We start from the raw sequence: 27,764 nt of genomic DNA, 5'->3' as shown, positions 1-27,764 counted from the left end.
TGCCCATCACCTGAGAAACTAGAGTACTCATCCTGGCCAATGTAGGACAAGATTATATCCCCCTTCTACTGTGTCTGGAATTGGTGGGTTCTTGGTCTCTCTAACTTCAAGAATGAAGCTGCAGACCCTCATGGTGAGTGTTACAGTTCTTAAAGATGGTGTGTCTGGAGTTTGTTACTTCTGGTGGGTTCATGGTCTTGCTGGCTTCAGGAGTGATGCTGCAGACCTTCACGGTGAGTGTTACAGCTCATAAAGGCAGCATGTCTGGAGTTGTTCATTCCTTCCAGTGGGTTCATGGTCTCACTGACCTCAGGAGTGAAGCTGTAGACCTTCGTCATGAGTGTTACAGTTTGTAAAGGTGGTGTGTCCAGAGTTGATCATTCCTCCTGGTGGGTTCTTAGTCTTGCTGGCTTCAAGAGTGAAGCTGCATGCCTTCATGGTGAGTGTTACAACTCATAAAGGCAGTGTGGAACCAAAGAGTAAGCAGCAGCAAAATTCATTGCCAGGAGCAAAAGAACAAGGCTTCCACAGCATGGAAGGGGACCTGCGTGGGTTACCACTGCTGCTTCAGGCAGCCTGGTTTTATTCCCTTATCTGACCCCACCCACATCCTGCTGATTGGTCCATTTTACAGAGAACTGATTGGCCCATTTTACAGAGAGGTGATTGGTCCGTTTTGACAGGGTGCTGATTGGTGCATTTACAAACATTGAGCTAGACACAGAGTGCTGATTGGTGCATTTACAACCCTCTAGCTAGACATAAAAGTTCTCCAAGTCTCCACCTGACGCAGGAGCCCAGCTGGTTTCACCTAGCGGATCCTGCACTGGGGGCGGCAGCCAAGCTGCCCACTAGTCCCATGCATGGTACCTGTACTCCTCAGCCTTTGGGCGGTTGATGGGATTGGGTGCTGTGGAACAGGGGGTGGTGCCTGTCGGGGACCCTCGGGCCATGTGGGAGCCCAAGGCGGGGGCCTCAGTCATGGCAGGCTGCAGGTCTCAAGCCCTTCCCAGCCGGGAGGCGGCTGAGGACCCATGAGAATTCGAGCATGGTGTGGGCAGGCTGGCAGTGCTGGGGGGCCCGGTGCACCCTCTTCAGCTGCTGGCCCGAGTGCTAAGCCCCTCACTGCCTGGGTTGGCGAGACACTCCAAGTGCAGGGCCCACTGAGCCCACGCCCACCTGGAGCTTGCCTTGACCCGTGAGTGCCATGAGCAGCCCCGGTTCCCGTCTGTGCCTCTGCCTCCACACCTCCCCACAAGCGGAGGGAGCCGGCTCTGGCCTCAGCCAGCCCAGAGAGAGACTCCCACAGTGCAGCGGCAGGCTGAAGGGCTCCTCAAGTGCAGCCAGAGTGGGCGCCAAGGCTGATGAGGTGCCGAGAATGAGCGAGGGCTGCCAGCATGCTGCCAGCATGCTGTCACGTCTCACTACTACTGCAGCTGCAACTCTCTTGAAAGTGCCACCTCCTGGCTGGAGGTCAACCAATTCAAGCCATTACAGCAACTTAGAACAGAACAACACTGCTCCAATAAAGGAGAAAACAATAGCTAATTCTGCTACCTGCAACACCCTAGCTAATCAGAGGTCTTCAGTTTGTCTACATGACAGCTTAACTGTTAGCAAAACCAGCATTTCAGAAAAACAGTGTACTAAACAAAAGTATAACCAAAGACTCCCACAGAGTCCACTTCACTCCCCTGCCACCTCAAATGGAGCAGGTACTGATAACCATGGCTGGGAGACCTGAAGATGAATCACATCACAGGACTTTTTGCCGATGTTCCCCAGCACCAGCCTGGAGCTTGGTATCCCTGCTAGGTGGCTAGACCAAGAAGAACGGTAACAATCACTGCAGTCTGCCTCTCAGGAAGCCCTATCCTTAGAGGAAGAGGGAGAGCAACACATCCAATGATCAGTCTGTGAGACAAAAGAATCTGAACAGCAGCCCTTGAGTTTCAGATCTTTCCAGTGATGCAGTCTACTCAAATGAGAAGGAAACAGAAAAGTAATTTTGGTAATATGACAAAACAATGTTCTATACCTGCAAGATCACACTAACTCTCCAGCAATGAATCCAAACCAAAAAGAAATCTCTGAATTGCCAGAAAAAGAATTCAGAAGGTTGATTATTAAGCTACTTAAGAAGGCACCAGAGAAAGGTGATAACCAACTTAAATAATTTAAAAAACACTACAGGATATGGATGAAAAAGTCTCCACAGAAGCAGATATAAAGAAAAGACAATCACAAGTTCTAGAAATGAAAGACACACTTAGAGAAATGCAAAATACACTGGAAAGCTTCAATAGAATTGAACAAGTAGAAGAAAGAAAGAGCTTGAGGTTAAATCTTTTGACTTAACCCAATCTGACAAAGAAAAAATATTTAAAAAGTGAACAATGCTTCCAAGAAATTTGGGATCATGTTAAATGACCAAACATAAGAATAATTAGTGTTTCCGAGATAAAGGAGAAATCTAAACATTTGGAAAACTTGCTTGAGGGAATAATCAAGGAAAACTTCCCCAGCCTTGCTAGAGGTCTAGACATCCAAATACACAAAGCTCAAAGAGCACCAGGAAATTCATTACATAAAGATCATCACCTAGGCACATAGCCATCCAATTATCTAAAGTCAAGATGAAAAAAAGAATATTAAGAGCTGTGAGGTAAAAGCATCCGGTAACCTATGAAGGAAAACTTATCAGATGAACAGTGGATTTCTCAGCAGACACCCTGCAAGCCAGAAGGGAATGGGGCCCTATCTTTAGCCTCCTTAAACAAAATAATTATCAGCTAAAAATTTTGTATATAGCAAAATTAAGCTTCATAATGAAGGAGAGATAGTATTTTTCAGACAAGCAAATGCTGAGAGATTTGCCACCACCAAGCCAGCACTACAAGAAATGCTAAAAGGGGTCCTCAGTCTTGAAATAAAACCTTGAAATACACCTAAATAGAAGCTCCTTAAAGCATAAATCTCACAGGATCTATAAAACAATAACACAATGAAAAAAACCCAAGGTATTCAGGCAACAACTAGTATGATGAATAGAATAGTACCTAACATCTCAATACTTATGTTGAATGTAAATGGCCTAAATGCTCCACTTAAAAGATACAGAATGGCAGAATGGATAAAAATCCATGACCGAAGTATCTGCTGTCTTCAAGAGACTCACCTAACACATAAGGGCTCACATAAACTTAAGGTAAAGGCGTGGAAAAGCTATTCCTTGCAAATGGAAAACAAAAGTGAGCCAGAGTAGTTATTCTTAGATCAAACAAAACAGACCTTAAAGGAACAGTTGAAAAAGACAAAGAGGGGCATTATATAACAATAAAAGGATTAGTCCAACAGTAAATTATCACAATTCTAAATATACATGTACCTAACACTGGAGCTCCCAAATTTATAAAACATTTTTACTAGATCTAAGAAATGAGATAGACGGCAATGCAATAGTAGTGCGGGATTCAATACTCTACTGATAGCACTAGACAGGCCATCAAGAAAGAAAGTCAACAAAGAAACAATGGACTTAAACTATATTCTAGAAAAAATAGACTTAACAGATATTTACAGAACATTCTACCCAGCAACTGCAGAACACACATTCTTTTCATCAGCATATGGAACATTCTTCAAGATAGACCATATAATAGGTCACAAAACAAGTCTAAATAAATTTAAGAAAATTGAAATTCTATCAAGTACTCTCTCAGACCGCAGTGGAATAAAATTGGAAATCAATTCCAAAAAGAACCTTAAAAACTATGCAAATACATGAAATTAAGTAATCTGCTGCTGAAAGATCTCTAGGTTAACAATGCAATCAAGATGAAAATTAAACAATTGAACTGAAAGATAATAGTGACAAAACCTATCAGAACCTCTGGAATACAGCAAAAGTGGTGCTAAGAGGAAAGTTTATAGCATTAAATGCCTGCATTGAAAGTCTGAAAGAGTACAAATGGACAATCTAAGGTCACACCTCAAGGAACTAGAGAATCAAGAACAAATAAAACCCAAACCCAGCAGAGGAAAAGAAATAAAAAAGATCAGAGCAGCACTAAGTGAAATTGAAACAAGAAAAACAATACAAAAGAGAAATGAAACAGAAAGCTGGTTCTTGGAAAATATAAGCAATATTGATAAACCATTAGTGAGATGAATGAAGAAGAGAGAAGACCCAAGTAAACTTAACTAGAAATGAAATGGAAAGTATAACAACAGATACCACAGAGATACAAAAGATTATTCAAGGTTACTATGAACAGCTTTACACACACAAGCTAGAAAACCTAGAAGAGATGGATAAATTCCTGGAAATATACAACCCTCCTATATTAAACCAGAAAGAAATAGAAACTGAACAGACCAATAACAAGTAGCAAGATTGAAACAGTATTAAAAATATTGCCAACAAAAAAAGTCCAGGACCAGATGGATTCGCAGCTAAATTTTATCAGATATTCAAAGAAGAATTGGTACCAGTCCTACTGAAGCTATTCCAAAAGATAGAGAAGGAGGGAATCCTCCCTCAACCATTTTATGAAGCCAATATCACCCTAATAACAAAACCAGGCAGGGACATAACAAAATACAGAAAACTACAGACCAGTATCCCTGATGAACATAGATGCAAAAATCCTCAACTAGCTAACCAAATGCAACAGCATAGCAAAAAGATAATCCACTGTGATCAAGTGGGTTTCATATTAGGAATGCAGGATTTGTTTAACATATGCAAGTTAATATCACAAGTCAATAAATGTGATACACCACATAAGGAAAAATAAAAACAAAACTAATATGATTATCTCAATAGACACAGAAAAAGTATTTAACAAAATCCAACATCCTTTTATGAATAAAACCCTCAGCAAAATCAGCATAGAAGGGACATATCTTAAAATAATAAAAGTCAGTTATGACAAACCCAGAGCCAACTTTATACTGAATGGGGAAAAGTTGAAAGCATTTCCCTTGAGAACTGGAACAAGACAAGGATGCCCACTTTTGCCACTTCTATTCAAAATAGTACCAGAAGTCCTCTCCAGAGCAATCAGACAGGAGAAAGAAATAAAGGGCATCCAAATTGATAAGTCAAACTGTCACTCTTTGCTGATGATATGATCACCTACCTAGAAAACCCTAAAACTTATCCAAAAGCTCCAAGAACTGGTAAATGAATTCAGCAAAGTTTCAGGATACACAATTGTTGTACACAAATCTGTAGTTCTGCTATACACCAACAATCGCCAAGCTGAGAATCAAATTAATAACCCCTTTTACAATAGATGTAAAAGTAAATAAAATACTTAGGAATATACTTAACCAAGGATGTAAAAGACCTCTACAAAGAAAATTACAAAACACTGCTGAAAGAATTCATAAACAACACAAATGAAAACACACACAAATGATGTGTTTTCATGGATAGTATCAGTATTGTGAAAATGACCATACTGCTAAAAGCAGTCTACAAATTCAACTCACTTCCCACCAAAATACCACCATCACTCTTCAACAATCCTAAAATTTATATGGAACCAAAAAAGAGTATAGCCAAAGTAAGACTAGGCAAAAAGAACAAATCTGAAGGAATCACTTTACCCAACTTCAAACTATACTATAAGGCCATAGTCACCAAAACAGCATGGTACTGGTATAAAAGTAGTCATATAGTAGGCATATAGAGAAATAGAACATAATAGAAAACCCAGAAATAAAGCCAAATACTTAAAAGCCAACTGATTTTTGACAAAGCAAACAAAAACATAAAGTGGGGAAACGACACCCTATTAAACAAATGGTGCTGGGATAATTGGTTAGCCACATGTGGAAGCATGAAATTGGATCTTCATCTTTCACCCTATACAAAAATCACCTCAAGATAAATCAAAGACTTATCTAAGACCTGAAACCATAAAGATTCTAGAAGATAACATTGGAAAAACCTTTCTAGACATTGGCTGAGGCAAAGAGTTCATGAACTTTTGGGTTCAAGAACCCAAAAGCAGATGCAAAAAAAAACAAAGATAAATAGATGGGACCCAATTAAACAAAAAAGCTTCCACACAGCAAAAGAAATAATCAGCAGAGTAAACAGACAACCCATAGAGTGGGAGAAAATATTCACAAATTATGCATTGGCAAAGGACTGATATCCAGAATTTACAAGGAACTCAAACAAATCAGCAAGAAAAAACCAATCCCATCAAAACGTGGACTAAGGACATGAATAGACAATTCTCAAAAGAAGATATACAAATGGCCAACAAGCATATGAAAAAATGCTCAACATCACTAATTATCAGGGAAATGAAAATCAAAACCACAATGAGATACCACATTACTCCTGCAAGAAAGAACTGATAAATATGAAAGCACACAGAAATGATTTTGTATACAGAATGGATAAATAAAATTGATGTATTTCTTTGGGAAAAATTATAACTACGGCAAGATTAAAAAAGCTAAAAGAGAAACCCCATCCCCTGCAGAATTAAAAACAAATTTGAAAGAAAATGGTATTTATCACCAGAAAAAATAAATTATTGAAAATTACAAAAGAATAATATGTGCAGCTCTATTTGGAAATACCTGAGACTAGAGATATTTTTTGAAACAAAATTAATAGCGGAAAATATTAGTTGTTCAATAATACTGGAAGAAATAATAAAAATTAGTTATCTTTCCCAAAGATTGCAGTCAAATGGTCTTAAAGAGTAGTTATTTTGAACTGTTATGTTATAACTATTTCCCTCAGTATGTTCAATTTTTGAAAGTATAGAAAAAACGAAAACATCTTCACTAGGTTTTATGGAGGTAGCATAATGTTGATACTAAATAACACAAAAATTTAAAAACGAAAATAAATATAAAAGAAACTACTTAGCTCATATTTGAGTTTAAAAGATAAAATGTTTAGTAAAATATTAGCAAATCAAGTTTCAAGCATATTAGAAAGAAATATTGAGATCAAAAGGGTTTATTCCAGAAATAGACGGGATTTTAAAATGGTAATTCATTAATATGTTAATGTCAAAATTGTATATTTTAATATTTCATATAGTAATGGTATTAAAGAAGGACATGTTTCCTATTTAAAACAGCAAAACTTTAAAACTCTTTGTAAAATAGAAATATATCAATATTTTTGAAAATTATAGAGGTTATCTATTTTCAAACAATAGACAAAAGGGTGCAGGAGCCAATGAAACGTGCTCCCAATGGCTAAAGCTAGAACAAGTTGAACAGCAAAATTTTAAAAAAGTATTGGATTGTAACTCAAAGTGTAAAAAACTATGCACGAGTTCATACAGATATGAATAAATTATTATATCAATTGTTCGATGAGGGAGAAGAGATAAATTTATTTTGCGACTGGGCATGGTGGCTCACGCCTGTAATCCCAGCACTTTGGGAGGCCAAGGCGGGTGGATCACGAGGCCAGGAGATTGAGACCATCCTGGCTAATATGGTAAAACCCCGTCTGTACTGAAAATACAAAAAAAATTACCCAGGCGTGGTAGCATGCATCTGTAGTCCCAGCTACTCAGGAGGCTGAGGCAGGAGAATGGCGTGAACCCAGGAAGTGGAGGTTGCAGATACCATAGATCATGCCACTGCACTCCAGCCTGGGCAACAGAGCGAGACTCCGTCTCAAAAAAAAAAAAAAATTGTAGAATTCTAAGTAAGTCATGTAGATATTCTAACCTAAGAAGAGAATAAAACTTTCCATCCTTTAAGACTACATATAATGACTTCCTTCTAAAGAGTACAGTATGGAAAGAGGGAAAAAAGTGTAATATTACAATGGATAAATCTGACAAACACACTTCATGCAGGTGACCGAGGTAAACATAAACAGTGATAAGTTATGACATTACGTTTCCTGGATATGACATGAAAAGGCATTTTATACTTGTCGTCTTCTTTCTTAAACCCCGTATATCTAGTCTAATCAAGAGAAAACATCAGAAAAATCCTAAGAGAAGTCTGGAGAATAACCTCCTCAAAATTGTCAAGGTCATCAAAAACAAAGAAAGTCTGAGAAAATGTCACAACCAAGAACCTAAGGAGCCAGGACAACTAAATGTCATGTGGTAACCTAGATGGGATCCCGGATCATTAAAAGCAATCAGGTGAAAACTAACGACATCTGAATAAACTATGTATGGATTTTAGTTACTAATAAATGTGTCATTTGTTCATTAATTGCAACAAATGTACTATAGTGTAGTTGTAACTAGTATTAGTGTAAATCAATTGTTTTTTTGGCCATTAAAAGTAAATGGCAATTACTTTTGCACCAACCTATAATATAAAATGTTAAGGGGAAACTGTGCAGAACATATAGGAGCTCTTTGGAGTATCTGTTCAATTTTTCTGTAAATCTAAACTGCTCTAAAGATTGTTAAACACATGCAAAACGCAATTGCCACATTCAGTCTGAGCAGTGAAAACCTATTCTAGTGGATTTTTTGATTACTATAGTTCTTTTTAGAAGTTCTAACAATCAGTAGTACATGAAACAGAAATATAGTTCAAAATAGATGAAAATAATCTTTCCTCACAGGAGATAGTACAGTTTCCTAGAAAATTAAATAGAATAAAAAAAACCCTCCTAGACATAAAAAGAAAATTCAGAAAACTGAGTGTGGCTAGAATATGTATATACTTTTCATACACTGGTAATAACCAGTTATAAAATAATATGGAAGATCTCATTTGTAGTCCTCCAAAATAGAAAATACCTAAGAATTAATAGGAAGTTTCTACACGAAAAAGAAAACCTTGCAAAACTATACTGAAAGATGTAAAATATTTGTATAATGGAAACAAGGCTTTTTGTGGCAGAATCTGATAGTTGTTGTCTGATACCCATTTTGATTTCTTCATTTTAGGGATAGAACCCCATGCTTTTAGTGGGGAACATGTAACCCAGGAAGAGTTCACATTTCCCAGCCCATCTTGCCTTTGGGTGCAGTGGTCACAGCATTAAGTCATGGTCTATTGGGTATGAGTGGAAGTGATGTGAACATCTAGGCCACATCCTTAAGAGGAAACTGCTCTCACTTTCTACTGCTCCATGCTTGGGTCTGCAACACAGATGTGGTGGATGTGATGAGCTCCCGATTTACTGGACTTTCCTTAAGTGGAAGGTTATTTATTTGAGATGCACTCTCACTCTGTTGCCCAGATGGGAGTGCAGTGGCACAATCTCGACTCACTGCAACCTCCACCTCCCAGGTTCAAGCGATTCTCCTGCTTCAGCCTCCTGAGTAGCTGGGACTACAGGCACGTGCCACCGTATCCAGAATTGGTGGGTTGTTGGTCTCACTGACTTCAAGAATGAAGTCGTGGACCCTCGCGGTGTTACAGTTCTTAAAGATGGTATGTCTGGAGTTTGTTCCTTCTGATGTTCGGACATGTTTGGAGTTTCCTCCTTCTGGTGGGTTCGTGGTCTCGCTGGCTTCAGGAGTGAAGCTGCAGACCTTCACGGTGAGTGTTACACCTCTTAAGGCCCTGTGTCTGGAGTTGTTCATCTCAGGGGGTTTATGGTCTTGCTGGCCTCAGGAGTGAAGCTACAGACCTTCTCATTGAGTGTTACAGCTCATAAAGGCAACATGGACCCAAAGGGTGAGCACCAACAATGTTTATTGCAAAGAGTGAAAGAACAAAGCTTCCAGCCGGGAAAGTAACCCAAGCGGGTTGCCACTGCTAGCTGGCAGCCTGCTTTTATTCCCTTATCTGACCCCACCCACATCCTGCTGATTGGTCCATTTTACAGAGAACTGATTGGTCCGTTTTACAGAGAGCTGATGGATCCTTTTGGACAGAGTGCTGATTGGTGCGTTTATAATCCTTTAACTAGACACAGTGCTAGACAGAAAAGTTCTCCAAGTCCCTACTAGGTTAGCTAGATACAGAGTACTGATTGGTGTATTTACAAACCTTGAGCTAGACACAGGGTGCTGATTGGTGTATTTAAAATCTCTTAGCTAGACATAAAGGTTCTCCAAGTCCCCACTAGACACAGGACCCCAGCTGGCTTCGCCTAGTGGATCCTGTGCCAGGGCCTCGGGGGAGCTGCCTGCGGGTCCCCTGCTGCGGCTTCACTCATCAGTCCCTGGGCAGTCAATGGGACTGGGCACCATGGAGCAGGGGCCGGCACCAGTTGGGGAGGCTGTGGCCGTGCAGGGAGCCCATGGCAGGTGAGTGGAGGGGGAGGCTCGGACATGGCAGGCTGCAGCTCCCGAGCCCTGCCTGGCCGGAAGGCAGCTGAGACCCTGGGAGATTTGGAGTGCAGCGCTGGCGGGCTGGCACTGCTGAGGGACCTGGCACACCCTCTGCAGCTGCTGGCCCAGGTGCTAAGCCCCTCACTGCCTGGGGCTGGCGGTGCCAGCCAGCTAGGCTGCTCTGAGTGCGGGGCGCCAGCCCACACCCACCGGGAACTAGCGCAGGCCCACGAGCACCGTGCGCAGCCCCGGTTCCAGCCCGCACCTCTACCTCCACACCTCCCTGCAAGCAGAGGGAGCTGGCTCTGGCCTCGGCCAGCCCAGAGAGGGGCTCCCACAGTGCTGTGGCTGGCTGAAGGAGTCCTCAAGCTCCTCCAGAGTGGATGCAGAGGCTGAGGAGGTGCTGAGAGTGAGGGCTGCTCGCAGGTTGTCACCTCTCACCACCACGCCCAGCTAATTTTTTTTGTATTTTTAGTAGAGACGGGGTTTCACCTTATTAGCCAGGATGGTCTTAATCTGACAAGCTCATAAAACCTGCCTGCCTTGGCCTCCCAAAGTGCTGGGATTACCAGGATGAGTCACCATGCCTGGCCAAAAGCTTATTTTTGTCTTCATTTTTAGCTTTAGTATTTTCTTTCTCCAGCCCCCCCGCCCACCCCCAGGTGTTTAGAAACTACAAAGTAACCTTGAAAGACTCCAACATAACACCTTGACTAAGCTTGAATCATGCGACTATGTTGCCACCTTGCTCTGTTTTTCCTGCCCTTGAGGCCTTTGGCAACATCCTCTGTGATATGAATACCATTTGTAGTTTGCCTACACTTTTAATAAAACCTTTTTGCTGGAATAAGCATTGCTCCTTCCAAGTTGTTGCTTGCCCAAGAAGGCAATGCCCATAAGTGCCACCATATGAGCAAATCTCTTGCAACACTTGTGTCTTTGGTTTTGTGCACAGGTGCTGATGAAGAGATGTTCTTCCTAAGGAATCAGGTTATTCAGGCTTAGTGGCATATTTTTCCGGTTGAAGCTTGTTTTAGAAATTGTTGTAAAGTTTCTTTTAGCATGTATAGAGAAATAAGTCAATCAAATAGTGAGATATCCTCATTGTAAGAAGAAAGTCAGAATATCTTACTTATTTGTCTTACTTTCCTCCTGTCTTGAAACAATGCCACTAGTATAGAAAGGTTGTACAAACACAGTTCTTAAGGAAATTGACACATGCTGAACATTGATTGTGGGGTAGGTGTGGGGAGGTGGAGCTTGAGCTGGTCTATTTTCTATTGCAATTCCAACTTGTCTAGTTGTCTGTCAATCCATTCTCTCTTCATCTCCTTATCTCCTTTCTCCACTTGCCTAGTGGAGCAGCGTCTGGAGATCTTCTTGTTGAGTGTATGAGCACACACATGTATACTCTCCAGTATCTGAGAAGGGCAGAATCAGCCCAGTTCCACCCATGTGACTGGACAAACAATTCCAGATGATGTTGATAACACCTTTGTTTATAAAACAAATGTTACTAATGTTCTTATGACAAATGGGTTAAACCGATAGTTTAAGATCCCTACATTTGGCTTGCATAGTAGATTTTCCTCTTGTTTGCAAAATGAAAATTGTCATATTATTCTAACTGCAAAATAATACATGTTTTTGTAAAATGTTCAGATATTAGAGAAACATATTAAAGTAAAAGTTACCTACATTTCAGTATCTAGAGATAACCACTCCTACCACCTTGGTGTGTCATTCCAGCTGTAAAATGCTGGTTCAGATTATTTTTTAAAGTAGAAGACTTTAATGAAAAGGTTGAGAAATGCTGGGTTAAACAATATTAAGCATGCTTATTGTAAGCCACAGAATTTTTATTCCTGATTGTGCTATGAGAAACTCTAAAAAAGACTTAATTTGCAGTACTTCCCAAATCTATGAGACTGGACTACTGTTTTTTGAAGAACAAAACAAAAAAAAAATCTGGAAAATGCTATCCTTTGAACATTTACTCATACATTAAGACATGTCATACAAATGAGATAAAAAACTCAACCTAGTTTTTATCCTGTTTCCATATAAACTCAGCAATGTATGATGAACATTTGCCCATATCCATAAATAGAGATTTACATCATTCTTAATGGCTGTGTAATATTCTGTTGTATATATGTATTATCCTCTAGTGAACGAAATTCTCTGTTAGTGGACATCAGACACAAAGGAACATTGAGCAAAGAGGCAAAAAAAAAAAAAAAAAAAGAAGAAACATGCACAGAATTCACAAAAATATTTGCAAAAACTAAAATTAAATCAGTAAACAAACAGGTCAGTATATCTTTAAGAACATGTACAGAGAACACAGAATTCACAGAAAGAGAAACAATAGACCATTATAAATATAACATAATGTTCAGCTTTACATCTATGCCATGCAAATGAGGATATCCAGTTATAATATTTAATTGATTAAAGTAGCAAAAAATAAAGACTAACAAAATATGGCATCGTTGAGGATTTGGGAAAGTGTACACTTTTACCCTGTTAGTGAAAAATGTAAATTGGTGCCACCTTTCTTGAGGGTAGGGTATCTACACCCATTAAAATTTTCAATAAGCATATCCTTGGAAACAGCAGGTCTAGTTTAGATTACTTTTTTGGCTACATGACTATGATCTCTTTTTTATAAACAATCCCTTGTTGAGATCTTGCCCTGGGTTGCACTCTGTGCTAGATTCATGGACAGGACAATTTTCTCAAGAAGTCTATGACATATAGAGTTTGACCAAATAAGGCTCACACAGAAACTACTGGACTGTCTCCAAAAACTTTTGAATCTCCAGTAATAATAATGCATTTGAATAAAATAATGATTATAACACTGAAATTAATCAAGATTTTTCTAAACAGAATGTTTGTAGTTTCAATAGTGATTAGAAGAAAGTTTATATTCCTTTAATTTCCTGGCAGAGCTAGCATTTACTGCAACTGGAAATCCTGCTAGTGAGTATAAGCTAATAAACAGCCGGTTTCAAAAATCAGGATTTTTTTATTCTGAGACATGTTTTCTGTCTTTTTCATCTTCCACATAATTACACTTCTAGTTCCGTCATGTTTTCCTGCTTCAGTCAGTGCGTGGTAGCTTTCTTCATCAGAAAAATAAATTCTGATGCAGAGGAAGAAGTCAGCTGGATTCATATATTTAATCCATTCTGTTGGAAGCTCTGTGAGGGAATGGATTGTTTTACCTCCACAGATCCCCAATACCCAGTGCCTATTGCTAAGCCCATTGGGTGGACTCAATATATTTGTTGACTATAGTTTGAGTGGACCTCACATAAGGTGATATTAATGAACTTAGAGCTTTGAAGATGAGTTCTAGATGGAAAGTTTAGCCATGATATCTATTCCACATCCAAGTACTTTTAAAACATAATTGCCTAGAGAGAAAAGTAAAATCACTGGATAGAAAGAGTAGAAACTTCATGGCCAAATGCAAATTTAGGTAAATGAAAATTATAAGAAGCAAGTATTTGGAAATTCTCCTTTGTCTAAATCAGACTGAGTCATTAACATAGAGTATGAAGAAATAGGTGATTTGATAAATATGAAAATAAAATGGAAGGAGAAGGAAAGGGGATCAGAAAAAGTATGCACTAAGGACATTAAGTACAGATTATACCTTTAGGGATATACTACCTTTAATCCTCCCTATCCCTACAATGCTGCAAGATTATTGTTACTGTGCTTATTTTACAAACGAGGACAGAGTGTGTATAACAGTTTAAATAATTTACTAAAGACCACCTACCCTGCTAGTACCTGGAATACATTGGAAATAAGCTCTGCCATTCCTTCTTATAGAGAAAGACTTGCCAAACATGGTGAAGATAGCAAATAGAAGAAACAGCATAAAAATTATCCATTTGATATACTATGGAAGTGGTTCTCACACTTTAGTGTGTCAGAATCACCAAAGAGCTTGTCAAAACTGGCTGTCTGGGCCCCACCTCCAGAGTTTCTGAATCAGTAGGTCTGGAATGGGATCAGATAATCTGCATTTCCAACCAGTTCCCAGGTGCTGCTGTTGCGGCTGCCAGTCCAGGAAACACACCTTGAGAATCATTGAAATAGAGGAATTTCATTATTATCATCTGTCTTGATTTTAGAAGGGCATTTGCAAAGTCTTTTTATGATATCCATTTTGTCAAGATTTTTTAAACTATTAATTCATAATTAATTCAACAACTGAGTCATTCAGCAAATAGAATAGTGATGGAGACAAAGTATGGAATTACAGTTGAAACCTGTTCCTAATATATAAAAATTGACTTAATAACTTAATAGATATTTTAAAAGTTTAGATCACAAAGTCAATGTATGGTTAAAGAAAAGAGGCTCTAAAATTACTAAGGCTTCTGATTATATTAATACAGGCAGTCTATCTATTTTGTTAATTTTTTTTGAGAAAACTGCTCCTGAATTCATTGATCTTTGAATGGTTTTTGTGGCTTGATCTCCTTCAGATTAGCTCTGAGTTTGGTTATTTCTTGTATTCTTCTAGCTTTGGGATTTGTTTACTCTTGATTCTCTAGTCCTTTTAGTTGAGATTTTAGGTTGTTGACTTGAGCTCTTTCTAGATTTTTGATATGGCCATTTAGTGCCATAAATTTCCCTCTTAACATTGTCGTAGTTTTGTTCCAGATATTCTGATTCATTGTATTTTTGTTCTCATTAGTTTCAAAGATCTTGATTTCTGCCTTAATTTCATTATTTACTCAAAAGTCATTCAGGAGTAGGTTATTGAATTTCCTTGTAATTATATGGTTTTGAGTGAATTACTTAGTCTTGAGTTCTAATTTGATTTTACTGTCATCCAAGAGACTTATGATTTCAGTTCTTTTGCATTTGCTGAGGAGTGTTTTACTTATGATTATGTGAGTGATTTTAGAGTAAGTGCCATGTGGTGATGAGAAGAATGTATATTCTGTTTTTTTTTTTTTTTTTTTTTTTTTTTTTTTTTTTGGATAGTTCTGTAGGTATCTACAAGGTCCAATTGATCCAGTGCTGATTTCAGGTCCTTAATATCTTTGTTGATTTTCTGTCTCAATGATCTGTCTAATATTGTCAGGGGAAAGTTAAAAGTCTCCTGCTATTATTGTGTGAGGGTTTAAGTCACTTTAAAAGTCTCTAAGAACTTGCTTTATAAATCTGCATTCTCCTGTGTTGGGCACATATATATTTAGGATAGTTAGCTCTTCTTGTTGAATTGAACCCTTTATCATTATGTAATACCCTTCTTTGTCTTTTTTGATCTTTGTTGGTTTAAAGACTGTTTTGTCTGAAAACATAATTGCAACACCTGCTTTTTTTTCTGTTTTCTATTTGCTTGGTAAATTTTCCTTCATCCCTTTATTTTGAGTGTCTTTGGATGTGAGATGCATTTCTTGAATGCAGCATACCAATGGGTCTTGGCTCTTTACTCAGCTTGCCACTCTGTGTCTTATAATTAGGGCATTACATTTAAAGTTAGTATTGTTATACATGGATTTCATCCTGTCATTGTGATGCTAGCTGGTTATTTTGCCAACTTGTTTATGTGGTTGTTTTTTAGTGTCACTGGTCTGTGTACTTGAGTTTATGTTTGTAGTGGCTGGTAGTGATTTTTCCTTTCCATATTTAGTGCTTCCTTCAGGAGTTCTTCTAAGGCAGGTCTGGTGGTAATCATAATATGACAATTATGGGAAAGAATCCCACTGTTCCCTGGGTTGAAGAGAATATATAGATTAATAAACTTAATTCCAGGTGCCTCTTCAAAAAGTAGAAGAGACTCCAGAGTAGTGAAAGTTCTAGAACTAGTACATGAAATGCCAGGACACAAGGAAGAGTAAGTGGCTCAACTTACTTGGGTTGTGGAGTAGCAGCTCCTACACTGGTGAGGAATTGTACAAAATAAACTCCATCTGCCTCTGACTTAAGATTTAGTTCAAATTTTAGGGGAAAGACACATAAACAACTATTATACTGCAACATAAAAGGAGCCAATTGCTATAATAGGGCTTATTAAAAATCGGCCAGGAGAGAATAGGAAAGAGGGAGTAGATAGGACCATTATGATCCAGCAAGGTTCACAGGAATGTTGCATCCAAGGTGAGTCCTGAGAAAGTAGTAGAATTTCAAAATGTGGAATTTAAATTTATTCAATTCAACCAACACTTGTGGGACATTTATTGCATGTGGGACTAGGCACCAGATACAAAGATAAATACAGCATTGTTTCTGCCCTCCAGAGTGCTGACCATGGCAGATGTTGTGCTAGTTGCTGGGTATAGGGTGGTGGGAAGAAAACAGAAGTAGGTTCTAAGTCTCATGAAGTATATATGACAGAAATTTGTATAATGGGATAGAAATTTTGAAAGATGGTGGAAAGGAACTCTATGGAAAGAGCATGACAAGAAACACCAATATTGCTGTCAAATGCAAGAGGTACTCTCCTTGCCTGAGCAGTTCACTTGTGGGAGTGAAGATATGAATAAATACAGTGAGAGATAGTTTGGGTGAGTATTAGTGTAGATAAATGAAGGGGACATGCCTGGTGAAGTTTAGACCTAATTAATTGGGTAACAGGATTTATATAAAAGATGTGGGAAAATGGGGTTGACATCATCCAGTCTGTTTGGGAGGATAACTGGTGACCACATAAAGGACAGATTTGAGAAGCAATAGGTTAGATGTGGGGAAATTAGGTGAGAGGTCACTGCTCAGGACCTTGTGAAAGGGGAGAGCTTTTGGTCATTATGTTAGGAAGTTCAAAGATGATATTAAAGAAAAAATGTACATGGTATATGCTTAAAAATATTCAAAATAGCCATTTCCTTTCTTCTCTCTTTCCTCCCTGCCTTCCATGTCTATTTGCCTCTCCTCTTCTCTTACCTTTTCTTACTATTTGGAAAGATGTTTCTAGGTCCAATAAAATATTTTGTGTTAAAATTACTAGAGGGATTTTCCTGTGTTTGACTGAGAGATTCTAAGGGGGCAGTTTGCTAAATTGTATCACTTATTTATCAGTTGGTAAAAACCAAATCCCTATTTTCATAGCATTCATTATGATTTGGACCATAGGTATGAGTGCATGCATTGCATGTTTTATTGTGTTTTCCTTTTTGGCATGGTGCATGTTAAAACGATTTTGTTATTAAGCTCCACTTTTAATGTAATATTATTCCAGTTCTATGCTGAAGGTACTGTGCTGCCAGAGCAGGGAGTTTTCTGTACTACTTACCAGTCATTGGCTTCTCTTATACCAATGTCCTTTCCTTTGGAGCAGGAGAACCCAGGGAAACAAATAAAGCATAGGTTAAATAGTCATCAAGTCAATAGCATTTTGGATTTCAAGCAGGACAGCAGAGCACCACTAACAAATAAATGTAAAATGCTAAACCTAGTGAGGCTAAGAAGTTTAACATCAAGGGAAACTAATAAAATTAAAACTTCAGCAGTCTGCTCTCACCTTCACACTAAACTGTTCTCAAGTTTATTTGGTAATTCTCTTATTCTGACTATATTGCGTCAGTACAAACAGCGAGAGGAAAATCTAACTTACGATGATAAACCTATGGCTCTCATTAAACTCTGTGACATAGTTTATTTGCAAAGAGGGTACTTAATGTGGTCTTTGAGTTATTGTTTCAAAGAATTCCATTTATCAGAAGGGTATTTTCAATGGCTGTGGATTCAGGCAACATTTATTTGTATATTAGATTGATTAGATTACTTCCACCAATTTTAAAATAATTATGTCAGAGAATAGAATTTTTTGTTTGGTGTGATAAAGTTAATTATATTGACTTGAATAACAAAAATAAATATGATTGAGGAAAGGGAATGAGATAATATTTCTGTTAGCCTGTTAGGATAGGAGCAAGTGATAATTATTGAGAATCCACAGGTTTGGCATTAACCAACTGAAAAATAAGAATACATGTCACTGTAAGGAAGAAATATTGGTGATAATGTGCTCATGGCTATTTCTGTAACTCTAGCTCTTTATACCAGTGGCACAGATGCTGCTTCTGAGTGTAGAAAGATGCAAAATTTGCAACTTCAAACAAGTAAGCGAGAAATGGAACTCATCTAAATGATCTCAACTAAGACCTATCTAGGAATCTGTACTCCACGAACATGTAACATATCCAGTTTCAGTTACTTTTGGAAGTTCTTCCTTCCCAAGGCCATACCAGAAAGCAGAAGGCATAAAGGGCCATGAGAGAGGCTTTCATCTCAGGCCTTGAGTGGTTGCTGACACCTCATTAATGAAGCCGGCCTGGGCTGTTGTTTATGGTGCTGCTGCTCCTGCGCCAATGTGAAGGTGGGAATCTTGGCCTAGGCTGAGAGTTCTGGTGTTTAGGGCTCATTTTATTTGCACTCTGAAATATTTTCCTGGCATTCTAGCACTTTATGGGGACTGGCTTCCCAGTATTCTTGGGATCCTGTAGACCCTATCTTCTTCATAGCCTTTGGGAATCTCTGCTTTTCTTACTCTCAAGATTATTTTTGTTCTCCTACTCTCCTCTTGGGATCCAGATGACAATCTTTATTTATTTATTTATTTTATTTATTTTATTTATTTTTATTATACTTCAAGTTCTAGGGTACATGTGCATAACGTGCAGGTTTGTTACATATGTATACTTGTGCCATGTTGGTGTGCTGCACCCATCAACTCGTCAGCACCCATCAATTCATCATTTATATCATGTATAACTCCCCAATGCAATCCCTCCCACCTCCCCTCCCCATAATAGGCCCCAGTGTGTGATGTTCCCCTTCCCGAGTCCAAGTGATCTCATTGTTCAGTTCCCACCTATGAGTGAGAACATGCGGTGTTTGGTTTTCTGTTCTTGTGATAGTTTGCTAAGAATGATGGTTTCCAGCTGCATCCATGTCCCTACAAAGGACGCAAACTCATCCTTTTTTATGGCTGCATAGTATTCCATGGTGTATATGTGCCACATTTTCTTAATCCAGTCTGTCACAGATGGACATTTGGGTTGATTCCAAGTCTTTGCTATTGTGAATAGTGCCGCAATAAACATACGTGTGCATGTGTCTTTGTAGTAGAATAATTTATAATCCTTTGGGTATATACCCAGTAGTGGGATGGCTGGGTCATATGGTACATCTAGTTCTAGATCCTTGAGGAATTGCCATACTGTTTTCCATAATGGTTGAACTAGTTTACAATCCCACCAACAGTGTAAAAGTGTTCCTATTTCTCCACATCCTCTCCAACACCTGTTGTTTCCTGATTTTTTAATGATTAATTAGCACAGACTCAGACCCTTGTGAAAGATTACAAGGGGATTTTTATCCAAGCTGAAGGAGATGTTAAAAAGGTCTTGCTTTTGGTTTGGAATAGGGGAAAAATCTATAAGGCAAACAACTATAAAATAGTATGTTGGTATATTACAACATTTCTTATGTTGCTTCCTTTCTCTGGTGATGCAGATGTGGTCTTACTGGTATAGACTGGTTGGGTCTCTTAATGACTGCCGAGGGCCTATGTGTTATACAGCTGGGGGCTCCATTCCCCTCAGAGTCAAGCTGTACAGAGTCAGCATGGTTGCACATCAGCCTGGGTTCAGTGTTGGCAAGCAGAATATCCTGACAAACACGGTAGGTTGCAGAATTAGTCCTGCATCTTGCCACCTCTATCCACCTCTCCCTCATCCCCCAACCCCTCTCAACATGTGACTCTTGCTTATTTCCCTATATTTGCTTTTCTTCACTTCTATGATCTGTTATGTGATTCCGTTCTTCTGATTTTCTTATTTTGAGTTTCCCTTTGAAGGATAAGCAATGCTGGAAATTTCCTGTCAACATGGCAATGCCTTTGTCCCTTTGTGTCTGAGCATCACAAGATATATAAGATATCTATACAATAAGATGGAAAATATATCTGACTTCACTCCTATTTGTAAACATTTGGGTCTGGGAAGAATGCGGAAAGGAAATGCTAATACTACATTTCAAGCTTATAAACATTTACAAAAACACATGCATCAAATTTGTTTTTTAGATACCATTTTGCAACATGTAGATGCAAATCATACCAAAATAACTTCTTTGACAGGTATTTCTCTGAGTAGGCATGGTGTCATTTCCATTAAGGCAGAGGGCTTGATACATTTTTTGATGGTTCGATGTCTAAAGATCCCTTTCCCTCCCTTCCCTTCCCTTTCCTTCCCTTTCCTTTCCTCCCTCCCTTTCTCCCTTTTTTCTCTCTCTCTCTCCCTCCCTCCCACCTCCCTCCTTTTTTTCCTCCCTCCCTCTTTTCCTCCCTTCCTTCCTTTCCTTCCTTTTCTTCTCTCTTCCCTCCCTCCCTCGTTTCTCTCTCTCTCTCTCTCTCTCTCTCTGTCTCTTTCTTTTCAACACAGTTTGGCTCTGTCACCAGGCTGGAGTGCAGTGGTGTGTTGTGATCTTGGCTCACTGCGTACATGTTCAAACGTTTCTCCTGCCTCAGTGTCCGAGTAGCTGGGATTACAGGTGCAGGCCACCACATCCACCTAATTTTTGTTTTATTAGTAGAGATGGGGTTCCACCATGTTGGCCAGGCTGGTCTCAAACTCCTGACCTCGAGTGATCCACCTGCCTCAGCCTCCCAAGGTGCTGGGATTATAGGTGTTAGCCATGGCACCCAGTCTAAAGCACCATTTCTATGTGGACACCATACCAACATTTTATTCCAGACTAAAATCCCAAACAAAAGACAAAGAAAATCTGTAAAATTCTTGCAGCAATTTTATAATGTTTTGTTTATTGGCTATATTTTAAATAAATAAGTGAAATATTACATCAAATGAAAGCATCCACATTGAATTCTAAACAAATAAAATGGAATAAGCAGATTGAGTCAGGGAGCAAGAAGTATTTATTTGAAGCCCTGTAATGTGCCTGATACTGTTTTAAGTGCCCAGGAATGCATGAAAACATATAAAATAATCCCTGCCAATAAGGAGTGTTAAATCTAGATTGAAAAACTATGTGTAGAAAATAGCTCAAGAACAATGTAGGAAATGACAAATTTCTTTTGGTAGGTATAAACTTAAGTACAATATGATCAGACTATAAATTTATTGTAGGTTCAGTTAGGAAAGTGAAGTTGCAGTAGGACCAAGAAACATAAAATCGAAGAATCAGTTTCCTGCTTTCAAGACATATTTGAAGTCTTGCTCGTGGTTGGAAGAAGATGCACTGATTCTAAATATGTTTAATATGTTTTACTAAACCGATTTAGGTACCATTGGTAATGTTGGGAGGGAGTAACTCCCAACTTAGGCCAAATGCTCAGTGGGGAAACATCCTACCTTGGCAGGAGAACAAGATGAAAGGTGAAACAATAAGGCATTTTCCAGGTTCAACCAAGTTCCATGTAAACTGAAGAAGCTAGGGTGAGAGCAAGACAGAATTGTAAAAAGATCAAATGAAAAAGAATTTGTGCACTGACTTGCCTCTGTGACTCATTTGAGAGTGAAATTGTTATCACATGAGCCATTTCCTGAAGTTTTAAAAAACATCAGGCCCATCTTTGAACTCTGGTTTATCTGCCTCCAAAGTCTGTGTTCCGGCATCCTTCATCTTCCAACAAAGAGCCCCAGGAGGTGTTGTTGGTAGAAATATATCATGAAATTGCTTGAGGCGCTTCTAGGAGACAGAAGACATTGTGGACCTAGCAGTAGAGCAGAGAGATTCAAACTCCAGCGAATCAAAAATGGTCTAGGAGACAACTGGGGCTGGTGGTGACTGTGGAAAGTATACTCATGTCTCAGAGGACCCCTGGCTAATCAGCCTCTGCCAACTGTTGTCATAAGGAGATGTGGGTATACTTAGTCCTCCAGTGTTTCAAGAGGAACCAGAAATCTAATTGTTCATGTAAAATATCTCTCATATTTTAAATGCTGGTATTTATTTGTTTGTTTTTAAAAATAAAAATATTCTATAGGTCAAATAAAACATATTTCTGGCTGGTAATTGGTCTATGAGTCAGGAGCTGGCAAACTCTGAGATGGTGTGCCATGCTGAGCAAGGCTCATAATTTGAAGGTTTCTTGTTTCAGCTCTTCTTTTACTTGAGAAAGCCTTTAGGGAGACAAGGGTTATCTTCCTTTGTGCTTTTGACTTTCAGGAGAATGGAGCTATTCTGGAGAGAGAATGGCAATGGATTAAAGGCTCCGAACCTGCCTAGGTCTCAATCATAGAAACCCGAAACAGCCATTGAACCCCATTGCTAATCCCTGTGCAGTCTATAGTCACATCTGGAGTGTCGACTTTTATAGGTGGAGGTTAGCTTTATATACCTTCATTGTAACTAGGCCGGGTTGAGACAGAAAGTGAATACCCAAGAAACACCCTAATGCTCACAAAACCATTTAATGTAGATCTAGGCATATGAAATGGATAATATTTGATTGTTTTTGACCTTAAAAGAGTCAATTTCATATTATTGTTACTGGCTCAAAGCCATTTCCTTTCTCAGATACTAGCCCATATAAGCAGATTTGTGAAGTCATCAGAGTTTGATTTTGAAGAAATTTAGCGTGATGGTTAAAAGTATGGGGCTATAGAGCCAGGTTACCTGGGTTTGAATACTGGGTCTCCTACCTTCTAGCTGGTTTGCCTCAGATTCCTTATCTGTACAATAGAGCTAAAAGTAGAAACGACCCTATTATAATATGTTTGAGAAGGCCAGAGGCATTATTGCATGTAAGACTTAGAGGTACAAGCATCACAAGGTATGCTCTTGGCAAACGAAAGTTATTATTTTCATTTTCTCTTTCTTCACTTGTCCTGATTTGATTGATTAGGAGTCCTTTCCTGTTATGCCTTACCCATTCTCATTTTTCCCTTCAAAATGACCTCATTTATATCCTTATCCAGATTTCTTACCCATCAGTCCTAACCTTAGTTGACACAGGAAACACAATTGGACAAATATGACTGATGTTAGCTTACTAGGTAACTTTTACCAGTAGCATTTTCGTTTTTAAAAAAACACTGGAAGAAGCTTTGTTTGTTTGTTTCCCAAACTTGCCTGGTGGTAAGAAGTTTCCAAGACTATTAAATCTCCAGACTCCATCCTTGGAAATTTTGTTTTTTGTTTTTGTTTGGAATGGGCTCTGGGAATCTATATTTTTAAATTATTATTTCCAGTCAAGTTTGGGAACACTGTTTTTAACGCAATTTCTGATGATGGCACGCCATCCTCTATGATTGACACATTTTCTTTTCCTTTCTTTGGGGGAGTTTGCATATGCACTTCTAATGCTCCCTAAATCACAAACATGGGCAACTTTCTTCTCCACCCACACAGATAATCTGAGATCTTAATTTTAAAATTAACTGTGAAGCGCACCATTTCCTCTCCCCACCCAAATTAGTTACCCTGCCTTAAAGTCTTCAAGGAAAAGATCTTGCTTGCATTGTTGCTCATACAAATACTTTTCAGATTAGTGCCATTCAAAGTGAGGAGGAACAGGAGCATTTGCACCATCTGAAAACATGATAGACATACAGGATTTCAGGCCACATCTCAGATCTAATTGACTCAGAATCTGCATTTTAACGTGCACACTAACGTTTGAGAAGCACAGGTTTAAAGTGTAAGACCTTGCTGATACACATTTAATTTATTCAATATAGTTTTGTTGGCAGTGAATTTTATAAAACCTCTTCTGTGTTCTTGATATTATTATTATTATTTGAAACAGAGTTTTGTTCTTGTTGCCCAGGCTGGAGTGCAATGGCATGATCTCGGCTCACCACAACCTCCGCCTCTTGGGTTCAAGTGATTCTCCTGCCTCAGCCTCTTAAGTAGCTGGGATTACAGGCATGCACTATCATGCCTGGTAAATTTTTCTTTTTTCTTTTCTTTTTTTTTTTTGTATTTTTAGTAGAGGCGAGGTTTCTCCACGTTGGTCAGTCTGGTCTTGAACTCCCGATCTCAGATGATCTGTCTGCCTTGGTCTCCCAAAGTGCTGGGATTATGGGCGTGAGCCACCACACCCAGCCTCTTAATATTATTTTTAAGGTAATATAGTGTTTTATATTTTGACAATATTTTAGATGAAAGCAAAAGCATTATGTTGCATATTTCTATCTGTAGAGAGCCTTTTCTGTATGTTAAATCTTCCTACACATAGGTAACACTTTAAGCAGTTCATTTTAGCCAGACAGTAACCATGTGGCTAACTAACCACTATGAACACTGGCTCAGTGAAAGGGCTGAGCATGCCTTCCATACATGGCAACTTACAGAAAAAACACATGAATACGATGTGGATTTTCTATTTACTTGACATATTGGTGCTTTCTTTGCAGACTACGTCTCAGCCACCTCTCTTTAGCATTTTGATAACAAGTTACACAGAATATCTAAAACGAATTTAGATCAATGACATTTGTTTACTAGACAGTAGTACTCATTTTTCCATGTTTAGTAGGGAGAGCAATTCACATTTAAAAAATTATGCTGACTTAGATACATGTAATAAAATTAACATTTTCTTTTATCTCCTTAATCTTTACCTCTCACCTTCTACCTTCCAGCCCCCGATCTTCTCATGTAGCATGTGCCCCACTACAGTACTTGCTTATTTAATATTTATTGAGTTATAAAAGAATTGAGTTTCACTCATGACTGTGCTGCTGGCCCTGTGTCAGTCTTTTCAGTTATGTCTAAATACACATGTAATGCTGGTGGTCCACATCATCTTTTTGCAAGAGTCATCCAGCTCTCTGTGGACACTCATTAAACACTTATTGAGAATGAGGTTGTTTTTGCAGAGCATGTCTCTTTGAGAAGAAACATGAGCATGGCAACATGCTCGTATGGATTTTAGTCTATTTTAGTCTATTTTGAGGATCATCCACCTCTAAGGGACTCAGATTAAAAATACGTTATTTCATGAAATAAAAAGAAGCTATTGACTCAGTGTTTAGAGAGTGTATGTATTCTACCAGAAAGGTAATCAGCTTCTCCAAGTCATGCATACTCTCGAATGGAACATATACCAGGAAAGGGGGATGTCTGGATCAGTTTTATTTACACAGGATCACAGGGTTTAAATAAAGGCAATCACAAATCATTCGTATTCCTGTCTTTACTTTCTACAGCCATAACCTCTCTACCCATATTGATAAGTCAAATCTATATGGAGAATTGGCTTATTTAAAATAGAATTTTAACAAATACAAACAACAACCCAGAAGTGGAATTGTTTTTATTAGTCTTGAAATTGACTTGGGGATGTCTTTGCCATCAGAATATTGTTAGTATGACACCATTAGAAGGTTCAAAATATGGTGCAGCACAAAGCAAAGCATGTAGTCAACTCAAATTGTGATGGTGCAGAGCATGACACTAAGTATGTAAATATCAGTATTGTTTTACTTTATAATAGCCATAAAATTTTTCATAGCTTTTTTACTGCCATGTGTGGGTTTGGATTAAAAAAAATTCCCTCATATTTTAAATTCAAGCAGGTTCCAAATCACAAACATCTGGAGAAGAGTTTTCTTGAAAATTATTAATTTCACGGTGCTTTATTTTCAGAATATTTTACAGTTAAAAACAAAACCAACTATATATTTCAACACAAAGAAAGCAGAATGAAGTTCATTATGTGGTGAAATGCCAAGACCAGACGTTTTTAAAATGATCTTGGACACTCAGTTTCTAAGAGCATAGAAAAGTATTAGCAAAACCATGTTTAAACTGAAAACTCTGATAAACAAAATTGTTTTTATATTTTTCAGTTAGAAAATGTAATACATGCACCATTGTACCATTGTGAATTATAAACTTAAACTTTTTTTTGAAAGGAAGGAATGCTATCCATAATGATGCAAAGCTGTGAACCCCTCATGATCTATTGTTGGATCTATTGCCTCTTCTAAAGGAAGTCTACAGCTGTGCTGTTCAATATGGTATCCACTGTATATAAGGGGCAATGGCCACATAAAGTTTGGCTACTAAGACTAAAGAAATACATTTTGAAATTTTATTTAATGTTAATTAAATTAAAAATTTAATAGCCACATGTGACTAGTGGCTATAATATTGGTAAGTGCAATCTTACACAATAAAAAAGAAAGAACTCTAGTTCCTAGGAAACCATTTTTGGCTTTTTAGTGCCTGAAATTTTGGCAGTAGATTGCTATATCCCAATTGGGCTCTTAGATTTTTCCAGACTAAACAGGTTAATGTAGATGAAAGTTTAAGCATAGTCTGTGACAGTGAAGTGGTATATATGCTCACTCAATTACTTTACTACCACGGTTGTTAATGTTTCTACACAGGCATCTTTCCTTCCAAATTCCCTGGCTTTCTAAGAAGTTCACCCACAATTCTGCATGTGGGAGAGCAGCTTTGGTGTGAGTTTCTCATTGCTCTTGGCTCCACTTCACATTTGACTTCTTTCAGGTAATGCCTCCCCTGAGTTATCCATTTGAGTAGGGAGGGAGGGCCAGGATTGCAACCATATCCCATATCTTTCATTCAGTCTCTAGAGATTAAAGGGCAATGTAAATAGGATTTCCATTCATGCTGAAAATGACTAGGAGATAAAGCCACAGGCACACATCACAAAGAAATAAAGCGGAATAAAGGCAGACGAGTAATAGAAGCCTAAAGAGTCAACCAACCTATTGAATAAAATATATTCACTAATCCTGGAGAAAATACATGTTTAATACTCTAAGTTAGAAGACATGAAGGTAAAAAATTTGACCAAGGAATGTACGAATCAATCAGATATTACTGGTGCAGGGAATGTTTTGAAGAGTAATTTCAACATCTTGTATAATAATGAAATGCACCCAGAGAGAATAAATAAGTTGACTCAGATCACATGTGTATGGAAAGAGCTCTGGTCTATACTGTGAGTCAAAAACGACTAGGCCAGTGGTTTTAATTGATAAAACATTTCATACTTCTTTAATATTCTGCAGAGAATGCCACTTACTGTTGTTTCTGAAGTGACCTGAAGGACAGTGGAGAGCCAACCTAATGCAGGAATGTCTCTTGTCTCTTTTCCCAGCACTCTCTCCAGAAGGGAAAATCCTCAAACAAGTCTTCAAATATGAGCTTTTCAGCTATCCATAATAACCTATAATTTCAAGCTTTTTAAGGTCATTCTGGGAGAGAGGTTTAAGATGAGAGAATTCTTTTCCCTTTTGAAAAAAGAAACCTCTGGTTTTCCAAACATTTCATAAACCTCTGGAATTCTTTGGAGTGAGCCAGAAGTGGAAAAAGTAACTGAAACTGCTTGGGAAAAATTAGTAGTAGCTGCTGAAAAGAGCATTTATCAGTAATCCAGACATTGAGGACGTTTGGACTTTGTTGAACAGGCAGTTTGTGGCAAGAAATGACTGGATTAGGGGCATTGCTGGTCAGGCAACCTGGGCTAGAAGTGGCTGGGTTGTATTAGTTTCCTAGGGCTGCTGTAACCAAGTACAACAAACGAGGTGGCTTAAA

The sequence above is a fragment of the Rhinopithecus bieti genome, unplaced genomic scaffold (genome assembly GCF_001698545.2).
Source record: "Rhinopithecus bieti isolate Rb0 unplaced genomic scaffold, ASM169854v2 scaffold_12476, whole genome shotgun sequence".
Lineage (NCBI taxonomy): Eukaryota > Metazoa > Chordata > Mammalia > Primates > Cercopithecidae > Rhinopithecus > Rhinopithecus bieti.
Note: the sequence above shows the minus strand (reverse complement) of the source record.